A 7,530-nucleotide genomic window follows, 5' to 3' on the forward strand; every position below is an offset into this window, starting at 1 on the left:
AATTTATTTTTTTTCTTTTTTTATAAATTTTTGTGTACGATAATAGTTGCTCGCGATAACGTAGGTCGTTATAGTAGTTGGCATTTCTGGAACACAGCGTATAAAATCCAGAGATATACATATAATACAATCACTTTTGCATACAAGAGGGTATATATTCAAGTTTCAGTATAATATGATGTGTCTCAGACACGTCGCAGTCTCAGTAACAATACTGGTTGTGCTTTTTGTTGTCGCAAGTGAGTCCAGATGGTAGACATGTATATATATAATATATATATGTATAAATATATATATGGCTACATATGTATAATATATTCAGAAAAATATTTGCCCTAATTAAAAAAAAAAAAAAAAAAAAAACATTCATCGCCCAGCTTAGACATGTGCGTAAGCATATGTAGAAAGATTTGATGTGTTAAGCAAATTGTGCAGATTTTCGCTCAATAATGTTTAATAAGTCATCTAATAAGTTTTTTAATTATTTTAATAGCCGCTTTGTATTTATTAACAATTAATACAAAAACTATTGATGCGTGTACAACTAAATTATTGAATAAAAACGAAAGACGTTCAACTGATAAGTGCTGATAAGGATACAATGTATTTACTAGACTCGCTTTTCATAAACTTCAATGCGTGCGACTAATACTTTACGCTTATTATATATTCGTTTGCATTACATAGCGATGTCGTTAACTTTGCGATAATATTCGCTGTGAACAACGCATTGAAATTACATTAAAAATTTGTTTCCTATAAATTGCGTAAAAATGATTGCAAAACTAACTAATCAAGAGGAAAAGGAAAAATTAAAATTTCTCTTCTGTCCACTTTGTTTCTTTTCTTTATAATAACCAATCAGTGAGAAGATGTCTCCTGTATGTGTAATAGGATGATAATTAGAAGGAAGTGTCGAAGGAGTGCTAGAATGTGTTATTTTCAAAATCATAAGTATTTTCTCTGCACCAGGATAATTTCGGGGGTAAAAAAAACAACTTACAGACTTACAGCAGACTTACCTTTACCTTACCTTTGCCTTCAGTCTTGATTTTTCATTAGATGCTTGCATGTATTTTGAAAATGATAAAGTAATGCGATGTGTCAATGGTTGAATTCGACGATATTGATCTTTCTCTACATAAAATAACATTTTCCCGTTTCATTTTGTTGAGTTATTTAGTGTATACTGACGCTAATCATGGAATGGTCAAAATGGCATTTTTGGCGTTCATTAGTTTTGTTATTTGATGTGAGGAAATCTGCGGCCGAAGTGTATTAAACACATTTTAGAAAATTATGGTAATGATGCTCCATCATATCTCAATTGTCGGTTTCAACAGGCTGGAGGACCAAAAATATTTGAAGGTAATGAATTGCACGAAAACTAAGCTCGAACTCTTCAAGAACTTTCAAACAGCTTAGCAGTTGTTGAATCAATTGTTTCTAGACGTTTACATACGATGGGAAGAATACAAAAGGACGGATATTGCTACCATGCGAATTGACTGCAAATGCCATTTCGATCCGTTTCAACATTGCGGTTTCATTGCCAAAAAAGCAGCCAAAAAAAGAAGAGCTTTCTGTGAGACATTGTGACTGGTGATGAAAAGTGGATCTACTATGGCAATGTCTTGCACAAAAGGGTCATAGGTTGGAGAAGGAGAGCTACCCATCTACATCATCATCGAAGCAGAATATTCTAAGCCTCAAAATTCGTGTGCTGATATGATGGGACCAATAAGGTGTACTGCTAAAACCGGATGAACTGCTAAAACCGGATGAAAATGTTATTGCAGATGAATGAATGAACAAACCGAAGAATGTATTGTTGCAAGAAAGATCAGCAACCGATACAGAGTCATCCTTTTGTTTGACAAAGCTCGACGCGCGTTGCAAGTGCTGCCAAGAATGCAGTGTAGCAACTTGCATGGGAAGTTCTGTCGTATCCAACATACTCACCAGATATAACGCGTTCCGGTTAACTTTTGTTCAGATTGATGCAGCACGGCTTGGATGACACCTGGTTTCGAAATGCTGAAGAAGTGTGATATATGGTTTTTTCGGTACGATATCGCCATCTTGCCAGAAGAATCGAAAAAAGTCGTAGAAAATCATGGGAAATACTTTGATTAATGTATAGTGTGCCAATTTTTCTTAATAAATGCCTTTAATAAATGATCAGTATACATGCAAGTACAAATTATTTACATCAAACTTTACAACTCCCCTCCGTTGTTTTCAGCTTTTCTCCACCCATACGTACCCTGAGCAAAAAGAATCGCTTCGCCAATTAATGATCGGGTTATAAAGCACTAGGACATAGGCGGTTCACCTCACTAACTTAGGCTAATAGAATTAATTATGCGAGACTAAATTACAAGAAATATGATTAAGTTCGTAAAGAAGAATGGCATGAGATATTTTATTAAATAAACTACAAAATCTTAGTATCTTCGTTGATTTGAATTCGCACACACAAAAAATTAGCGATGTCTGGCACACAGTTTGCCCTTAGGTTGGTCATACCTTAGGCGGGTTTGAAAGTGCAAAGTAAAATTCATCTTGACTGTGAATAATACTAAGCGGTTTCGTCTATTCACTATCGTTCCGAAAAAGATTCTTTAAGCATTTTCATCTAATGTGAGTAACCTCTGAAGGGTGTTTTCGAATTTTGTACACAGAGTAATTATATGCCTTCATCTATAAATGCTGGAGAGAAAAGTATATTCAACAAAAAAAAAAAAAAATTGTGCTTATCACGTTTCAAAAACCAGGTTCAAAAATGTAAATTTAAATTTTTGATAAGTATGTTATATGCAAAGATCAAAGGCAGTGCAGTAGCATAGGCATATATGTAACATAGGGTGCTTTCAATTGCTCAAACAATGTGGTCAAGTTACTCTTCCGCGTCTGTTAGAGATAATATTTTTGTTGCTTTTGTTTCTTCAATATCTCGAAACGCTTGGAACTTTATTATTTGTTTGTCGCGTGGCAAAAGCAAGCTCCGCAACTATTATATTTGCACAGTTAGGGAATATTTTACAGCGAGTGACTCTATGCAAACATATTTGTATAAGCGGCTTACGAGTGCATGTACATAGATATGGTTTGTTTTCTTTTCATGATTTATATCGTTTCGCTTGATTTTTAATTTGTTTTCTATTTTTGTTATTTTCCTACCCTCGACAATTTGTGGTGAAGGGTATATTAAGTTTGTGCGGACGTATGTAACACACAGAAAGGTTTAAGATAGACCCATCTTCCATTATACCGATTGATTCAAAAAAAGTTTTCTGAAACGTCTAAGCCTGACTGTCCGTCTGTCCTTCCATGTGTTAATCGATCTGATGGTTATTTCTGTTCAGTCTGTAGGCCGCAGTTTTGGTGATATTTTGTTGAAATTTGAACGCCATTAAAAATGACTTGAGTTTATCGACTTTATGGACCACCCCCCACATAATGCACTATTTTGAAAAGTCGTTATTTGGGGAAAAAATTGCGATTTTCAAAATTTCTCAACAAAACTCTTTCTGTAGTATAATGATATTTGGACATTCCAAGCTGGTATGAAAAATTTGCTCCGACCTTGGCAATTTTTTTAAACCTCTGCCATATAACCTTTTTGTAGGAAACATTTAACATTTTAACATTTTATGGTGAAAATTAGCTTATGATAATAAATTGAAATGGCAATTAACTTTAACTAATTTGGACCACCTAGGTCTATTTTTTCGATATCACTGCCTATAAGAGTTCTTGCAATTTGCTTTTGCACGAAAACAATGGATAACTTTCGATGTATTGTTAACAAAACGAGTAAATAATTCTATTAGGCAATGTGGGGTAGCGTATCTAATAGTTGGCGTTACTCGACTATAATATTCTTACTAGTTTTATTCAAGGTTTCCATTCCAGGTTTCCATTCAATGGTTTATTCTTAGTAGTTGGTTAGTTTTGTGTAGGTAACTCGCACTATGATCGGAAAAATTTAATGTAGTTGCTCATGTCCCTAGCCCTTCAATTTTAGGATTCTTACTAATCTCGCAATTGTTTTAGTAATTACATAAGTAAGTGTCTTTCCATTTGTTAACAATTTAACAATCTAAATTAGTTTTCCACAACATTCCTCAGTGATTTATGGTTGTGCGCTAATAACGAGTTTTATAACAAGTAAAAACACTGCAATGGGGATCACCATTAAATTCCGGGCACCATTTTGTTGAGTAGAGTTATTCATATAATATAAGTCGTTATGTGGGATATGCTTGAAAAAGTGTTCTGATCTGAACCATTGTCAATAGAGTTCATATTTGAACTAAAATGTATCAAGGTAAGCAATTTTATGAAAATGTTTCGAAAATTGTGACTTGTAGCGTGAACACAAGGCAATAAGATGGACAGCCGGACAGCAAGTGACTTGCACGTCAGTGTAGCAAATTTGATTGAAATATCTGTAAAACTGCGACCTGTAGCTTGAACAAAAATTTACATAGACAGACAGACGGACAGACGAGCGGTTAAATTATTTCGGAAAATGATTATTAATTGATCGGTATAATGAAAAATGAGTCTATCGCAAGTGCTTCTGGATGTTGCATACATCCGCGCAAGTTTAATATATCGTTCTACCACAGTTACAATCACATGAACGTTTGATTTTGAAATACGCGAATAAACGCATCAGAAGTGTTGGGTTTTAAGCGATGCGTGGCCATTAATACGCATAAGAGTAACAGGAAGCCACATTGTGTACATATTCTTTAAGCAACTGTGCATAAGCGAAAGTTTCGAAACTTTTACAAAACTACCGTTAAACTTAATCAGATGAAATCTAATGCGCAGTTGAAACATATGCTTTTATAATTACATTAAGAGCGACTAAGAGCGACTGTGTCGTGCAATATGCGAAAACGAAACCATATAATTCCAAGTTCCGATACTTTTCAATCTGACTGTATATTTATTTACAACTTTAAAGTGAATATTTTCTTTTAGTTCGATATATAATAAATAAAACTCTCTGTTTTTTTTTTCTTGTCAACTTAACGAACTAATTATATTTTATTATTTTATACTTGTCTTGTAATAATAATGTCTTATAATTCTTTGTAATTTTCTTCTCTTCTTTTTTTTATATCATTAGTATTACATAATATATTAAAATACAATACGTAATGCACATGAATGAGTTTTTCAATTATGTCTACAATGAATAAAATAAGAAAAGTAATGTTAAGGTTGGAGAAAGAATAACAAGAAAAAAAGACATTCTCTGTTAATTTAAGAGACAAACTGAGCAAAACAGTTTGAGCAGAGAGGGAAAGAGAGATATAGTGAGAGTGGCAGAGAGAGAGAGAGAGAGAGTTAGAGAGAGAGAGAGAGTTAGAGAGAGAGTGAGAGAGACAGACTTTTTAAGTGAGTACATAACGATGAGAGTAGATTGAGAATATTAGGCGGAATTAACAATGAAGTGTATGGTGGTATGGAAAAATTTCACTTTGTGCATAGGTGACAGTAACAGTAACTTCAGTAACAGTAACTGTTAATATCGATGAACTTTTGAAATTAATGAATACACAGCACAAATTTTTTAGTTTACAATGAGTATGAGAAAGAGAACAAGAGTATAATTGAATTTATATGAATTTCATATGAAAAATTTTTTTTTTTTCTTTTTTTTTTTTTTTTAAGATGCCATGTAATTTTGTGTTTATTAACTTATTGTTATTATTACCTAAATCAATAATTGATATTCATTTTCTTGTTCTTCTTTTACATGTAAATTTGATGGGAAAAAAAAAACAAAGTACATATATGCACGAATGTTTGTATTTGTGTGTATAATGTGCTATCGTTTGAATAAAATTTTTAATGAATTTATTTTTCTTTGAAAATTATTATTATATTTTATTTGTTGTAAAGATCACGTGTATATTTCTCTTTAATTAATTGATTTCAACATTTTTATATAACTTTTTTCATTCTAAAAAAAAAAAAAAAAAACAAAACAAAACTAAAAAATATACAACTAAAATACTATATGCACTTGTCTACAAAATTTCATTTAAAATTTCACTTATTGTCTTTAACGAATCTCTCGAAAAGTTTTGTTTTTCAGTTTATTTCTTATACCTTAACTTGGCTTGGCTTGTATTTATGTATCGTTCAGTTTTTTTATAGGGGGAAAAGTTTGTAAATAAAATGTACATATATATATATACATATATACATATATATATATATATAGATCAAGTAATAATAATAATAATTAACGCAAAAATCTGTGCACTAAGAACGGTTATAGTTTTTTTGTTTTTGCTTTTTGGTGTTTTTTATATGTGTTTAGCTTTTTTAGAGCTTAAAAAACTATATACTTTTTTTTTATTTTTCTATTCCTTTTTTTTAGTTTAGAGTTTAAATATATTAACCACTAAAAACTATTCACAGCAGTTTTTGTTTCCATTCGAAATATGTATTTGTAAAAATATAGCGAGGGAATTGGATTTGGATTTTTATGTTAAAATAAAACTTATTTAAAAAAAAAAAAAATAATCGGAAAAAGAAGAAAACAATCTTTTTAAATTTTTAAATATATGCAATAAATTATTATTTTTTTTTTTTTAAATGAAGTATAAATCGATGAATTGAAAAGCCAATATTTGAAATTATAAGAGAAGATCTTTGGGCACAAAGTCAAGTGAATAGAATTTAAACTGAAATACATAAGAAGGATTTTTTCGCCGTACGGCGAAACTTTATTCCCCACCACCTCAAGCCGTCGTTCCCAAAAATTACTAAAGATATTTCATTAAATGTAGGCGTGGCAGTTGGCCTAATTGCAATATTGATAAATATTTATTATTGACATGTACGCTTAGCAAAATCATTGGTGTACGTAGTGCGATCCTCTCGATGTGCTTACCATAAGCAGAAAATCTATAATGAGTGTAAGGCAAATCTTAGCGAAAGCCATCTACCAAGTTTTAGGTCTTTATCTCAGTTTTTTGCGTGCAAAGTTGGGCACTTGTGTCTGCACTGTGCCAATGCACATGAATAAATGATCTTACAAGGGTATACGTACTCTCAAATCCGAATGTTAGCCTAGCCGTATAATTTATTTTGTTGTATGTTTTCTGAAGTGGAATAAGTATGGAATCAATACGAAATGAATTATAGCTCAGGATATCCTTAAAAAATGTATTCGAGCTAGACCTTCTACTACTTGTTCAAAGATATCAGAATTTTTCGAATTTATCAAGACTTTGTAATTTTATTAATTTTTCTGTCCTAAGCTCACAAATTTTCCTTCAAAACAATTTTTGCTTTATAGTTTTTATACCCATTACCAAACGATGGGGGGGGGGGTATATATTAATTTTGCCAAAACGTTTGCAACGCCTAGAAGAAAGCATCAGAGACCCCACAAATTATATATATTCTTGATCAGCATCAAATTCTAAATCGATTTAAGCAAGTCCGTCTGTCCGTCTGTGTAATATCTGTTGTAAATTTTCTCCATTCAGGTGG

General features: G+C 31.9%; 1 long non-coding RNA gene across 1 annotated transcript in view; it reads left to right on the forward strand.

Moving 5' to 3' along the window:
• Positions 1–7,436: 7,436 nt before the first annotated feature.
• Positions 7,437–7,530, forward strand: part of LOC119636627 — a 511-nt gene continuing 417 nt past the window's right edge. The window contains exon 1 of the long non-coding RNA XR_005247159.1: positions 7,437–7,526. This is a non-coding gene — a long non-coding RNA (uncharacterized LOC119636627). The remainder of the gene's footprint in view (positions 7,527–7,530) is intronic.

Source organism: Glossina fuscipes, unplaced genomic scaffold (assembly GCF_014805625.2).
Source record: "Glossina fuscipes isolate IAEA_lab_2018 unplaced genomic scaffold, Yale_Gfus_2 28, whole genome shotgun sequence".
In the NCBI taxonomy this organism is placed as follows: Eukaryota; Metazoa; Arthropoda; class Insecta; order Diptera; family Glossinidae; genus Glossina; species Glossina fuscipes.